Genomic DNA, 16,070 nt, shown 5'->3' with positions numbered 1-16,070 from the left:
TGGAAATGTGTCTGTCTCTCCTGATCTAGTTTCAGAGCAGTGGAAATGTGTCTGTCTCTCTGATCTAGTTTCAGAGCAGTGGACATGTCTGTACTCTCTCTGATCTAGTTTCAGAGCAGTGGAAATGTGTCTGTCTCTCCTGATCTAGTTTCAGAGGGAGTGGAAATGTGTCTGTCTCTGATCTAGTTTCCAGAGCAGTGGACATGTGTCTTCCTGATCTAGTTTCAGAGCAGTGGAAATGTGTCTGTCTCTCCTGATCTAGTTTCAGAGCAGTGGAAATGTGTCTGTACTCTCCTGATCTAGTTTCAGAGCAGTGTCTGAAGATGTGTCTGTACTCTCCTGATCTAGTTTCAGAGCAGTGGAAATGTGTCTGTACTCTCTGATCTAGTTTCAGAGCAGTGGAAATGTGTCTGTCTCTCCTGATCTAGTTTCAGAGCAGTGGAAATGTGTCTGTACTCTCCTGATCTAGTTTCAGAGCAGTGGAAATGTGTCTGTCTCTCCTGATCTAGTTTCAGAGCAGTGGAAATGTGTCTGTACTCTCCTGATCTAGTTTCAGAGCAGTGGAAATGTGTCTGTACTCTCCTGTTTCAGAGCAGTCTAGATTTTTCAGAGCAGTGGACATGTGTCTGTCTCTCCTGATCTAGTTTCAGAGCAGTGGAAATGTGTCTGTACTCTCCTGATCTAGTTTCAGAGCAGTGGAAATGTGTCTGTCTCTCCTGATCTAGTTTCAGAGCAGTGGATCTAGTTTCAGAGGAGTGGAAATGTCTGTCTCTCCTGATCTAGTTTCAGAGCAGTGGAAATGTGTCTGTCTCTCCTGATCTAGTTTCAGAGCAGTGGAAATGTGTCTGTACTCTCCTGATCTAGTTTCAGAGCAGTGGAAATGTGTCTGTCTCTCCTGATCTAGTTTCCAGAGCAGTGGAAATGTGTCTGTACTCTCCTGATCTAGTTTCAGAGCAGTGGAAATGTGTCTGTCTCTCCTGATCTAGTTTCAGAGCAGTGGAAATGTGTCTGTACTCTCCTGATCTAGTTTCAGAGCAGTGGACATGTGTCTGTACTCTCCTGATCTAGTTTCAGAGCAGTGGAAATGTGTCTGTACTCTCCTGATCTAGTTTCAGAGCAGTGGAAATGTGTCTGTCTCTCCTGATCTAGTTTCAGAGCAGTGGACATGTGTCTGTCTCTCCTGATCTAGTTTCAGAGCAGTGGACATGTGTCCGTACTCTCCTGATCTAGTTTCAGAGCAGTGGACATGTGTCTGTCTCTCCTGATCTAGTTTCAGAGCAGTGGACATGTGTCTGTCACTCCTGATCTAGTTTCAGAGCAGTGGACATGTGTCTGTCTCTCCTGATCTAGTTTCAGAGCAGTGGACATGTGTCTGTACTCTCCTGATCTAGTTTCAGAGCAGTGGACATGTCTGTACTCTCCTGATCTAGTTTCAGAGCAGTGGACATGTGTCTGTCTCTCCTGATCTAGTTTCAGAGCAGTGGACATGTGTCTGTACTCTCCTGATCTATTTTCAGAGCAGTGGACATGTGTCTGTCTCTCCTGATCTAGTTTCAGAGCAGTGGACATGTGTCTGTACTCTCCTGATCTAGTTTCAGAGCAGTGGACATGTGTCTGTACTCTCCTGATCTAGTTTCAGAGCAGTGGACATGTGTCTGTACTCTGCTGATCTAGTTTCAGAGCAGTGGAAATGTGTCTGTACTCTCCTGATCTAGTTTTAGAGCAGTGGACATGTGTCTGTACTCTCCTGATCTAGTTTTAGAGCAGTGGAAATGTGTCTGTCTCTCCTGATTTAGTTTCAGAGCAGTGGACATGTGTCTGTCTCTCCTGATTTAGTTTCAGAGCAGTGGACATGTGTCTGTCTCTCCTGATCTAGTTTCAGAGCAGTGGACTCTAAGAACAATGCGTTTGTTTTCACACACACTCCCTTGGCTGAGAAGCAACCCCACACATGAATGGTCTCAGGATGCTTTACTGTTGGCATGACACAGGACTGATGGTAGCGCTCACCTTGTCTTCTCTGGACAAGCTTTTTTCCGGATGCCCCAAACAATCGGAAAGAGGATTCATCAGATTTAATGACTTTACCCCAGTTCTCAGCAGTCCAATCCCTGTACCTTTTGCAGAGTATCAGTCTGTCCCTGATGTTTTGCCTGGAGAGAAGTGGCTGCTTTGCTGCCCTTCTTGACACCAGGCCATCCTCCAAAAGTCTTTGCCTCACTGTGCATGCAGATGCACTCACACCTGCCTGCTGCCATTCCTGAGCAAACTCTGTACTGGTCGTGCCCCGATCCCGCAGCTGAATCAACTTTAGGAGACGGTCCTGGCCCTTGCTGGACTTTCTTGGGCACCCTGAAGCCTTCTTCACAACAATTGAACCGCTCTCCTTGAAGTTCTTGATGATCCGATAAATGGTTGATTACTGGCAGCAATATCCTTTATTGTGAAACTTCTATGTCATGTATTTTTTATCCATTATATATTTCCTCCTCTTTTCCCCTGGGTTCTCCTCTCTTTATTGAGAAGTAATACATTCAAATTATGACCCGGTCACTCAGATGCCATTCCCACAGAGACCCGGTCACTCAGATGACATTCCCACAGCAACCCGGACACTCAGATGCCATTGCCACAGAGACCCGGTCACAGAGACATCATTCCCACAGCGAACCAGTCACTCAGACACCATTCCCACAGCAACCTGGTCACACAGACACCATTGCCACAGAGACCCGGTCACAGAGACATCATTCCCACAGCGACCCGGTCAATCCGACACCATTCCCACAGCGACCCAGTCTCTCAGACACCATTCCCACAGCGACCCTGTCACAAAGACGCCATTCCCACAGCGACCCAGTCACAAAGACGCCATTCCCACTGTGACCCAGTCACAAAGACGCCATTCCCACTGTGACCCAGTCACAAAGATGCCATTCCCACTGTGACCCAGTCACAAAGACGCCATTCCCACAGCGACCCGGTCACTCAGACAACATTTCCACAGCGAACCAGTCACACAGTTGCAATTCCCACAGTGAGCCGGTCATTCAGACGCCATTCCCACAGCAACCCGCACACACAGACACCATTCCCACAGCGACCCAGTCACAAAGATGCCATTCCCACAACGACCCAGTCACAAAGATGCCATTCCCACAGCGAACCAGTCACAAAGACTCCATTCCCACAGCGACCCAGTAACTCAGACGACATTCCCACGGCGACCCAGTCACAAAGACGACATTCCCACAGCAACCCGCACACACAGACACCATTCCCACAGCGACCCAGTCACAAAGATGCCATTCCCACAACGACCCAGTCACAAAGATGCCATTCCCACAGCGAACCAGTCACAAAGACGCCATTCCCACAGCGACCCAGTAACTCAGACGACATTCACACGGCGACCCAGTCACAAAGACGACATTCCCACAACGACCCGCACACACAGACGCAATTCCAACAGCGACCCGGTCACAAAGACCCCATTCCCACTGTGACCCAGTCAAAAAGACGCCATTCCCACTGTGACCCAGTCACAAAGACGCCATTCCCACAGCGACCCGGTCACTCAGACGACATTTCAACAGCGAACCAGTCACAAAGATGCCATTCCCACAGCGACCCAGTCACAAAGATGCCATTCCCACAACGACCCAGTCACAAAGATGCCATTCCCACAGCGAACCAGTCACAAGGACGCCATTCCCACAGCGACCCAGTGCTCAGACGACATTCCCATGCCCCAGTCACAAAGACGACATTCCCACAACAACCCGCACACACAGACACCATTCCCACAGCGACCCAGTCACAAAGATGCCATTCCCATAGCGACCCAGTAACTCAGACGACATTCCCACGGCGACCCAGTCACAAAGACGACATTCCCACAACGACCCGGTCACAAAGAAGCCATTCCCACAGCAACCCGGTCACTCAGACGACATTCCCACAGCGACCCGGTCACTCAGACGACATTCCCACAGCGAACCGGTCACAAAGACGACATTCCCACAGCGAACCAGTCACAAAGACGACATTCCCACAGCGACCCAGTCACACAGTTGCCATTCCCACAGCGACCCAGTCACAAAGACGACATTCCCACAGCGAACCAGTCACACAGTTGCCATTCCCACAGCGACCCGGTCACTCAGACGACATTCCCACAGCAACCCAGTCACAAAGACGGCATTCCCACAGTGAACCAGTCACAAAGACGCCATTCCCACAGTGACCCATTCACTCAGACGGCATTCCCACAGCAACCCGGTCACACAGACGACATTCCCACAGCGACCCGGTCACACAGACACCATTCCCACAGCGACCCGGTCACACAGACGACATTCCCACAGCGAACCAGTCACAAAGACGACATTCCCACAGCGACCCAGTCACACAGTTGCCATTCCCACAGCCACAAAGACTCATTCCCACAGCGACCCAGTAACTCAGCCATTCCCACAGCGACCCAGTCACAAAGACGACATTCCCACAGCGAACCAGTCACACAGTTGCCATTCCCACAGCGACCCGGTCACTCAGACGACATTCCCACAGCAACCCAGTCACAAAGACGGCATTCCCACAGTGAACCAGTCACACAGACACTATTCCCATAGCGACCCGGTCACACAGACACCATTCCCACAGCAACCCGGTCACACAGACGACATTCCCACAGCGACCCGGTCACACAGACACCATTCCCACAGCGACCCGGTCACACAGACACTATTCCCACAGCGACCCGGTCTCTCAGACGCCATTCCCACAGCGACCCGGTCTCTCAGACGCCATTCCCACAGCGACCCGGTCTCTCAGACGCCATTCCCACAGCGACCCAGTCTCTCAGACGCCATTCTCACAGCTACCCGGTCACACAGACGCCATTCCCACAGCGACCCAGTCTCTCAGACGCCATTCCCACAGCGACCCAGTCTCTCAGACGTCATTCCCACAGCGACCCAGTCTCTCAGACGCCATTCCCACAGCAACCCAGTCTCTCAGACGTCATTCCCACAGCAACCCAGTCTCTCAGACACCATTCCCACAGCGACCCTGTCACACAGACACCATTCCCACAGCGACCCAGACTCTCAGACACCATTCCCACAGCAACCCGGTCACACATTTGATTTTGATTTGTTCATTTATTAACATTTCAGTTCTTTGGTTTGCTTTGCTCTATCAGGTCAACCTCTTTCCTGCTGTTGTACTCAAAATGCCTTCCATTTAATGTGTTATACAATTAAGAATGTGTACATTGTAATACTGGCATGATGAGAGAGCAACTCCAGATTCTGGAGAGAATCTTTGACATATTTCTTTAGTGTGTACAGCATGTGCCCCTTGTGGGAATTGAACCCATGACCTTGATGTTTGTAGCGCTATGATCTTACAGAGAGAGCCATAAAGGATATCTCTGGACACGTGAGACCGCATCAGACCCCATGTGACATGATATGCAAATTGGGGAAGGGATGGGTTTGGGGGGCAAGTGACAGGCGCAATAGAGATCCCCCCTCCCGATCTTCCAATCACCCCTGCATATATGTAGTGCCCATGGCGAGCCTGGAGCAGACCGTGGTCGCCACGTCAACAGCCCGTACCCTGGCAACAGCAGGGGTATTATTGTAGTGATGTGTTTTTTAAGATGCTCTCTACCCCAACATCAGAGGACACCATCAATGGCCTCTCATTTTACCCAACCCCCCTGACCCTCTGTGACTCTGGTTACATGCCCTGCGCATGGTCGTCACGTCTGGTCTGTCCGTCTGTCTGTCCCTGCCTCTCTATGATCTGTCAGTCTGTCCCTGCCTCTCTCCCTCCACAGGCGGCCACTACCCCAACGTACCACCTCCTCCTCCCAATTTGAACCATACCTCCAGTAACGCCACACTGCAGGCTACACCTCTGTCCCTCCCTGTCTCCCCACTGCAGGCTACACCTCTGTCCCTCCCTCTCCCCCACTGTCTCCCCACTGCAGGCTACACCTCTGTCCCCCTCCCCCACTCTCCCCACTGCAGGCTACACCTCTGTCCCTCTCTTTCTCCCCACTGCAGGCTACACCCCTCCCTGTCCCTCCCTGTCTCCCCCCCACTGCAGGCTACACCTCTGTCCCTCTGTCCCTCCCTGTCTCCCCCACTGCAGGCTACACCCTGTCCCCCCCCCACTGCAGGCTCTCCCCTCCCTGTCTCCCCACTGCAGGCTACACCTCTGTCCCTCTCTGTCTCCCCACTGCAGGCTACACCTCTGTCCCTCCCTGTCTCCCCACTGCAGGCTGCACTGCAGGCTACACCTCTGTCCCTCTCTGTCTCCCCACTGCAGGCTACACCTCTGTCCCTCCCTGTCTCCCCACTGCAGGCTACACAGGCTACACCTCTGTCCCTCCCTGTCTCCCCACTGCAGGCTACACATTCTGTCCCTCCCTGTCTCCCCACTGCAGGCTACACCTCTGTCCCTCTCTGTCTCCCCACACCTCTGCAGGGCTACACCTCTGTCCCTCCCTGTCTCCCCACTGCAGGCTACACCCTTCTGTCCCTCCCTGTCTCCCCACTGCAGGCTACACCTCTGTCCCTCCCTGTCTCCCCACTGCAGGCTACACATTCTGTCCCTCCCTGTCTCCCCACTGCAGGCTACACACTGTCTGTCCCTCCCTGTCTCCCCCACTGCAGGCTACACCTCTGTCCCTCCCTGTCTCCCCCACTGCAGGCTACACCTCTGTCCCTCCCTGTCTCCCCACTGCAGGCTACACCTCTGTCCCCCCACCTGTCTCCCCACTGCAGGCTACACCTCTGTCCCCCCCCACTGCAGGCTACACCTCTGTCCCTCTCCCCCCACTGCAGGCTACACCTCTGTCCCTCCCTGTCTCCCCACTGCAGGCTACACCTCTGTCCCTCCCTGTCTCCCCACTGCAGGCTACACCTCTGTCCCTCCCCACTGTCTCCCCCACTCCCTGCACTGCAGCTACACCTCTGTCCCTCCCTGTCTCCCCACTGCAGGCTACACCTCTGTCCCTCCCTGTCTCCCCACTGCAGGCTACACCTCTGTCCCTCCCTGTCTCCCCACTGCAGGCTACACCTCTGTCCCTCCCTGTCTCCCCACTGCAGGCTACACCCTGTCCCTCCCTGTCTCCCCACTGCAGGCTACACCCTGTCCCTCTCTGTCTCCCCACTGCAGGCTACACCCTGTCCCTCTCTGTCTCCCCACTGCAGGCTACACCTCTGTCCCTCCCTGTCTCCCCACTGCAGGCTACACCTCTGTCCCTCCCTGTCTCCCCACTGCAGGCTACACCTCTGTCCCTCCCTGTCTCCCCACTGCAGGCTACACCTCTGTCCCTCCCTGTCTCCCCACTGCAGGCTACACCTCTGTCCCTCCCTGTCTCCCCACTGCAGGCTACACATTCTGTCCCTCCCTGTCTCCCCACTGCAGGCTACACCTCTGTCCCTCCCTGTCTCCCCACTGCAGGCTACACCTCTGTCCCTCCCTGTCTCCCCACTGCAGGCTACACCTCTGTCCCTCCCTGTCTCCCCACTGCAGGCTACACCTCTGTCCCTCCCTGTTTCCCCACTGCAGGCTACACCTCTGTCCCTCCCTGTCTCTCCACTGCAGGCTACACCTCTGTCCCTCTCTGTCTCCCCACTGCAGGCTACACCTCTGTCCCTCCCTGTCTCCCCACTGCAGGCTACACCTCTGTCCCTCCCTGTCTCCCCACTGCAGGCTACACCTCTGTCCCTCCCTGTCTCCCCACTGCAGGCTACACCTCTGTCCCTCCCTGTCTCCCCACTGCAGGCTACACCTCTGTCCCTCCCTGTCTCCCCACTGCAGGCTACACCCTGTCCCTCCTGTCTCCCCACTGCAGGCTACACCTCTGTCACCCTGTCCCTCTCTGTCTCCCCCCCACTGCAGGCTACACCCTGTCCCTCTCTGTCTCCCCACTGCAGGCTACACCTCTGTCCCTCTCTGTCTCCCCACTGCAGGCTACACCTCTGTCCCTCCCTGTCTCCCCACTGCAGGCTACACCTTTGTTCCTCTCTGTCTCCCCACTGCAGGCTACACCTCTGTCCCTTTCTGTCTCCCCTCTGCAGGCTACACCCTGTCCCTCTCTGTCTCCACACTGCAGGCTACACCCTGTCCCTCTCTGTCTCCCCACTGCAGGCTACACCTCTGTCCCTCCCTGTCTCCCCACTGCAGGCTACACCTCTGTCCCTCTCTGTCTCCCCACTGCAGGCTACACCCTGTCCCTCTCTGTCTCCCCACTGCAGGCTACACCTCTGTCCCTCCCTGTCTCCCCACTGCAGGCTACACCTCTGTCCCTCCCTGTCTCCCCATTGCAGGCTACACCTCTGTCCCTCCCTGTCCCACTGCAGGCTACACCTCTGTCCCTCCCTGTCTTCACAGTATCCTCGTCCAGAGGCTAGTCCATGCTGCTTCTCCTTCCTCTCCTCCGTCTTTCAGGGCCTACTGTTCAGTCACCTGATGGCCATGATAGGGTCAGTCCCCGGGGCCCTCGTTAAACACCATGAAGGCAGTGCACACACACACTCATTGACTCACGAGCACGTGCTTACACAAACACACACAGCTAGCGTCCCCATTGCCCTTTGGTACTCCCGGACCCTTCCTCCTACCCCAGGGCTCCTACTGACTCCACATGGAGCCTCTCATGTTCAGGGGTCGGTGGGCCATGTTCTGCGACACAGATGTTTCCTCCCTGTGGGTTTGTGTTTTCTCTTCAAATATAACGGCTGATTCCTGGTGAGCTCGATATGGAGACACTCTGGCTTCCTGTCCTTCTCTGGGTTTACTCAGTTGTTCCCAGACAGGATTTGGGGAAGGTTTTAATGTGGAATGTGGATTACCAGTACACCGTTGCAAGACTGTCATGAGCGAATTAAGACATTTTAATACACTCTGTGATGCATTTTTTGGAGGTCGGATCATTAGGGTTTAAACATGGAAAAACGAAGATAACGGTGTTTCTCATCCATAAAACCTCAGAATAGTATCCTTGTACAGTAAATGATTAGCAAGCTTTCACAAGCAATCAAGGCAGACCTAGTTGACTTCAGTAACTCCATAGTGAACACAGCTGAAGAAGAAATATAAATCAAGCACATATTGGCAATCTATCTAACTGTCATTATTTTAAATCAAATGTTTGTCACATACACATATATAGCAGATGTTATTGCGGGTGTAGCGAAATGCTGGTGTTCCTAGCTCCAACAGTGCAGTAGTATCTAACAATTCACAACAATACAGTGTGTAAACATGATTTAAATATTAATAGAGTGACTAGTGCTCCATTATTAAAGTGGCCAGTGATTCCAAGTCTATATAGGGCAGCATCCTCTAAGGTGCAGGGTTGCGTTATCGGGTGGTAGCCGGCTAGTGATGGCTATTTAACAGTCTGATGACCTTAAAATAGAAGCTGTTTTTCAGTCGGTCCCAGCACCTGTACTGGCCTTTCCTTCTGGATGATAGTGGGGTGAACAGGTGTGGCTCATGTGGTTGATGTCCTTGATTTTCTTTTCATCCTTCCTGTGACATCAGGTGCTGTAGGTGTCCTGGAGGGTGGGTAGTTTGCACCCGGTGATGCGTTGGGCAGACCACACCACCCTCTGGAGAGCCCTGTGGTTGCGGGCGGTGAAGTTGCCATACCAGGTGGTGATACAGCCCGACAGGATGCTCTCAATTGTGAATCTGTAAAAGTTTGTAAGGGTTTTAGGTGCCAAGCCAAATGTCTTGCTTGAGCCCCAAATCACATTTTCAACGGACAAGGAGAGCTTATCTGTTTTGAGTAAAATCTAGATATTTGGATTATTGATGAGGTTTAACAGTGATTCTGAATGTGGAAGGTACAGGTCTGGGATCAGGAAATAGTCTAATTGTTGCACAGTGGCAATGCTCTTCCTGTGTATTTTTTGATTGATGTTTGTCCTTTTCTTTTTTAGACGACATACTTCTTACACAATATACAGCCTGAATGCTGATTGGCTGACAGCCGTGCTATATCTGCTGTTTCGGAAATGTATGGATACAGTATGTATCAAAATAATATTATGGTGTTAAGCAGGCGACAGTAGCACAAATAGATGTCTTACAGTTATTCAATCACTAGATTATAAATATGTAATTTTAAACACCCATACTCTTAAATTGTTAGTGAAAACATCAGAGACAAGAACAGCAATTAATTGTGAAAATATGAGATATTCTTCCCCCGGCAAACACAACAATCAATTCCCTATTTATACATTGTCACATCCTAAATAATAATAATAACAATAATAATAATTGATCACATTTCTATAGCGCTCTATAAAATATCAAATGAGACCTTATTCCCTACATAGTGCATTACTTTTAACCTATTTAGGGAATAGGGTGCCATTTGGTATAGTACCACATTATTTGATTCCACCCATTCAACATTCATTTATAACCCAATGTTAATTTGTTTGCATTGTTTTTAAATGTACTTGCGGGAATTCTACTTGTGAAATAAGCAATAAAAAAGTGAAAAAAAAGTGAAATAAGCAATAAAAAGTGAACAGTAAATATTACACCAAAAGAATAAAGACATTTCAAATGTCATATTATGTCTATATACAGTGTTGTCTCCCTCCCTCCGTCTCTCTCTCCGTCTCTCTCGCTCTCCCTGAGCTCTCTCTGTCTCTGTCTCTGTCTCTCTCTCTGTCTCTCTCTCTGTCTGTCTCTGTCTCTCTCTCTCTCTCTCTGTCTCTCTCTCTCTCTCTCTCTCTCTCTCTCTCTCTCTCTCTCTCTCTCTCTCTCTCTCTCTCTCTCTCTCTCTCTCTCTCTCTCTGCCTGGAGCTGCCTGGAGTATATGTATTCATTTCTGAAAGACAACATACCAGAAAAGAAGAAAAAGACGATAGAGAATGAAGGAATGAAAAGAAAATATCTAATGAAGAATAAAGCTGAGGGTGTTGTGGAGGGCCTTTTAAGAAGTTCATGAAATGTTTTGATACTTCATTATCGATCCTCTTCAAAGACAACACAACCATGATCTAAGGAGGCGGGTATTGAAACAGTGACCGGGGGGGCGGGAGGGTATTGAAACAGTGACCGGGGCGGGAGGGTATTGAAATAGTGACCGGGGGCGGGAGGGTATTGAAACAGTGACCGGGGGGCGGGAGGGTATTGAAACAGTGACCGGGGGCGGGAGGGTATTGAAATAGTGACCGGGGGCGGGAGGGTATTGAAACAGTGACCGGGGGCGGGAGGGTATTGAAATAGTGACCGGGGGATGGAGGGTATTGAAACAGTGATCGGGGTGGCGGGAGGGTATTGGGACAGTGACCGGGGCGGGAGGGTATTGAAACAGTGACCGGGGGGCGGGAGGGTATTGAAATAGTGACCGGGGGATGGAGGGTATTGAAACAGTGATCGGGGGCGGGAGGGTATTGAAATAGTGACCGGGGTCGGGAGGGTATTGAAACAGTGACCGGGGCGGGAGGGTATTGAAAGAGTGATCGGGGGGCGGGAGGGTATTGAAATAGTGACCGGGGGATGGAGGGTATTGAAACAGTGACCGGGGGGCGGGAGGGTATTGAAACAGTGACCGGGGGACGGGAGGGTTTTGAAACAGTGACCGGGGGCGGGAGGGTATTGAAACAGTGATCGGGGGCGGGAGGGTATTGAAACAGTGATCGGGGCGGGAGGGTATTGAAACAGTGACCGGGGGGCGGGAGGGTATTGAAACAGTGACCGGGGGCGGGAGGGTATTGAAATAGTGATCGGGGGGGCGGGAGGTTATTGAAACAGTGCGTTGCTAGTGGGTTGCTAACAGGAGACGTGAAAAATTACGAACAAGTACTTGTGCTAATTGGCAGCTTAATTGTGTTGTAGCCAGACTGGTGGTGTCTTACTTGATTGATTTGACACAGGGTGGAAAACTTAAAGCATTTCATTAGTTCAACCTGATTGCTTTAAGATGCTTTTGTTATTTATTATGTCCTTTTTATATTGGTTATCCTCAGAAATCCAAATAAATCTCATGGGAGTGGTGGAGGGGGTCCAGTGGGTGTGTGTCAGGCCTGGTGGAGGGAGTCCAGTGGGTGTGTATCAGGCCTGGTGGAGGGGGTCCAGTGGGTGTGTATCAGGCCTGGTGGAGGGAGTCCAGTGGGTGTGTATCAGGCCTGGTGGAGGGGGTCCAGTGGGTGTGTGTCAGGCCTTGTGGAGGGGGTACAGTGGGTGTGTGTCATGCCTGGAGGAGGGGTTTCGTTGTGTGTTGTTGTTTGTCTGGTGAGAGTGGTGGACGGATCCGGTGTGTGTGTGTGTTATGCCTGATGTGATGTAATGGTTTCAGATGGACAGGGTCAGCGCCCTGTAGTGTTATGGTTCATTGAGATTTCTGAGGCCCTGGATGCTCCTGTTTAAGTCTGAGTCTAACAGTAGTGGAATGTTGCTACTCTAACCTATTCCCAATCAATTTCAGACTGCTCCCTGGTGAACAGGGCTGTCCTCTGGATAGATACTCTTTCAACACTGTCATTGTGTGGGTCCAAATGTAACCCTTCAGTGCACTACTTTTGACGACTGTATATAGGGACTAGGGTGCATTTAGGATGCGTCCATGAGGGTGCTTCGTGGTTCCACGTACAACTGTTTACTTATAACTACTCTATAAATGTACTGTACTCAAGACAGATTGCTTGTTTTGCGTACTGCCCGGGACATTACTGGGGCCAAGCTTCCTGCCATTGTGACGACCCTCCCACTCTGTCTGCCGAATTCTTTCTCTTTGCTCTTGTTTTCCTTAATAGGATGTCGGTGGGCGGAGCCGGGAGGGTCGTCTGCGAAATGGGACATACCTGGGCTCGGGTGTGTCCCGGGATAAATACACGACTTCCCCATTCTTCGGGGAGACTCTCTCCATGCAGACACTGATAGATTTTGGTTGTGGCATTTTTGTGGCCATTTTGTTTGTTTGCATTGGCACCTTTCAACACCCCTCATTATCACATTTATGCACGCAACCACTCACTTACACTACTGATTACTGACTACACACACCATTGTTAATTGTATTTAGTTTACTTCAGTTAATAAATATATTTTGTTATTCCTCATCTCCACGTTGTCTCCCTTTTTGTTACGAACTTTGAGCCTGTTCGTGACACCATCCAGGACCTATATACTAGGCGGTGTCAGAGGAAGGCCCAAAACCTTGTCAAAAACTCAAGTCACACAAGTCATTGACTGTTTTCTCTGCTGCCGCAGAGCAAGTGGTTCTAGAGCGTCATGTCTAGGTCCAAAAGGCTCCTTAACAGCTTCTCTCCCCCCTTGTTTTTACACTTCTGCTACTCACTATTTATTATCTTTGCATAGTCCCTTTACACCTACCTGCATGTACAAATTACCATGACTAATCGTTTAGAGGTTTAGTGATCTCTCTACAAAACAATACCAGTATTAACAAGATAATCATAATAGTGAAAAGATGGCATCGACGGAGATGGCAGCTTTGCGACTAGCTCTTAGAAACTTTGCAGTATTTCGTTTTTTTATGTACTATTTTTTACATTATTACTTCAGGAAATGTTTTGTGTCATTACATACAGCCGGGAAGAACTATTGGATATTAGAGTGGCAGGAATTCACCAGAACTACCAGCATTACGACCAGGAATACAACTTCCCTGGAGCAGATCCTTTGTTCACTCTCCTCAGAGCAATTGAGCAATTGAGCTTGTTCGATTTAGGAGGTGAGCACAACACCCACTGCTTACGTGTATATTACTTGCTAATATTCAGTCTTTGGAAAAAAAAGTTCATGAGCTTAGAGCAAGGATTTCTTTCCAGAGAGACATCGGGGCCTGTAACATACTTTGCTTCATGGAAACATGGCTCTCTCGGCATACTCTGTCGGAGTCAGTAAAGCCAGCAGGATTCTCAGTACATCGCTCAGACAGGAATAAATATCTCTCTGGCAAGCAGAAGGGTGGGGGGTGTGTGTCATGAAGCTGCATTTTTTGTAGCTGGGGATTTTAACAAAGCAAATCTGAGGACTAAATTCTATCAACATATTGACTGTCCTACTCACGCTACTAAGACTCTCGACCGTTGTTATTCAAATTTCCGGGATGCTTACAAGGCCCTCCCCCGCCCTCATTTCTGCAAATCTGACCACGATTTCATCTTGCTCCTCCAGTCTTATAGGCAAAAACTATAACAGGAAATACCCATGCTTCATACTATTCAATGCTGGTCTGACCAATCGGAATCCACACTTCAGGATTGTTTTGATCACGTGGACTGGGTAGCGTGCGATAATAATCTAGAGAAATACGTGACTGAGTTTATAAGGAAGTGTATAGGAGATGTAGTACCCACTGTGACTATTAAAATCTACCCTAACCAGAAACTGTGGATAGATGGTAGCATTCGCACAAACCTGAAAGAGCATGGCAGAATATGACAGAATATAAATGGTGTAGTTATTCACTCCGCAAGGCAATCAAACAAGCTGTCAGTATAGAGATGAAGTGGAGTCGCAATTTAACGGCTCAGACACGAGACGTATGTGGCAGGGACTACAGACAATCACGGTCTACCAAAGGAAAACCGGCCACGTCACCAAGACCGACGTCGCTACCAAGGACTGTGGGCTCTCCTTCTCTGTGGCCGGTTTGAGTAAAACATTTTAACGTGTTAACCCTTGCAAGGCTGCCGGGCCAGATGGCATCCCTAGCCGCGTCCTCTGAGCATGCGCAGACCAGCTGGATGGTGAGTTTACGGGCATATTCAATATCTCTCTGTCCCAGTCTGCTGTCCCCACAGGCTTCAAGATGGCCACCATTGTTTCTGTGGCCAAGAAGAAAAAGGTAACTGAACTTAATGACTATCGCCCGGTAGCACTCACCTCTGGTATCACAAAGTGCTTTGAGAGACTAGTCAAGGATCATATCACCTCTACCTTACCTGCCACCCTAGACCCACAATGTTCTTACCGCCCCAGTTGATCCACAGACGATGCAATCACCATCACCATCACTCTGCCCACTGCCTTATCCCTTCTGGACAAGAGGAATACCTATGTAATAATGCTGCTAATTGACTATAGCTCAGCATTCAACACAATAGTACCCTCCAAGCTCATCATTAAGCTCAAGTCCCTGGGTATGAACCCATCCCTGTGCAACTGGGTACTGGACTTCCTGACTGGCCGCCCCTAGGTGGCGAAGGTAGGAAACATCACCTGCACTCCGCTGAACCTCAACACAGGGGCCCCACAAGGGTGCGTGCTCAGCCCCCTCCTGTACTCAATGTCTTCACGCATGACTGCGTGGCCAAGCACGCCGCCAAGTCAACGATCAAGTTTGCAGACAACACAACAGTAGTAGGCTTGATTACCAACAATGACGAGACAGCCTACAGGGAGGAGGTGAGGGCTCTGGGAGTGTGGTGCCTGGAAAACAACCTCTCACTCAATGTCAACAAAACAAAGGAGATGATTGTGGACTTCAGGAAACAGCAGAGGGTGCAGCCACCTATCTACATTGATGGGACCACAGTGGAGAAGGTGGAAAGCTTAAAGTTCTTTGGCGTACACATCACTGACAAACTGAAATGCACCACCCACACAGACAGTGTGGTGAAGAACAGAGCCTCTTCAAACTCAGAAGGCTTAAGAATTGTGGCTTTTCACCTAAAACCCTCACATATTTTTACAGATACACAATTTAATGCATCCTGTCGGGCTGTATCACCGCATGGTACGGGAACTGCACCGCCCTCAACCGCAAGGCTCTTGAGAGGGTGGTGCGGTCTGCTCAACACATTACCGGGGGAAAACTACCCACCCTCCATGACACCTACAGCACCCGATGTCACAGAAAGGCCAAAAAGATCATCAAGGATGTTAACCACCCGTGCCCCTGCCTGTTCACCCCGCTATCATCCAGAAAGCGAGGTCAGTGTTGGTGCATCAATGCTGGGACCGAGAGACTGAAAAACATCTTCTATCTCAAGGCCATCAGACTGTTAAACAGCCATCATGAGCACATTAGAGGCTGCTGCCTATAGGCA

At 50.5% G+C, this 16,070-nt stretch overlaps 1 long non-coding RNA gene across 1 annotated transcript in view; it reads left to right on the top strand.

Moving 5' to 3' along the window:
* LOC135565541 (uncharacterized) overlaps nt 1-13,112 on the top strand; it is a 165,736-nt gene extending 152,624 nt beyond the window's left edge. The window contains exon 2 of the long non-coding RNA XR_010461652.1: nt 12,807-13,112. This is a non-coding gene — a long non-coding RNA (uncharacterized LOC135565541). The remainder of the gene's footprint in view (nt 1-12,806) is intronic.
* Nucleotides 13,113-16,070: the final 2,958 nt, after the last annotated feature.

The sequence above is a fragment of the Oncorhynchus nerka genome, linkage group LG28, assembly GCF_034236695.1.
Source record: "Oncorhynchus nerka isolate Pitt River linkage group LG28, Oner_Uvic_2.0, whole genome shotgun sequence".
NCBI classification, from domain to species: Eukaryota; Metazoa; Chordata; class Actinopteri; order Salmoniformes; family Salmonidae; genus Oncorhynchus; species Oncorhynchus nerka.
The sequence above is the reverse complement of the archived record's forward strand: the minus strand, read 5'-3'. Positions and strand labels throughout refer to the sequence as shown.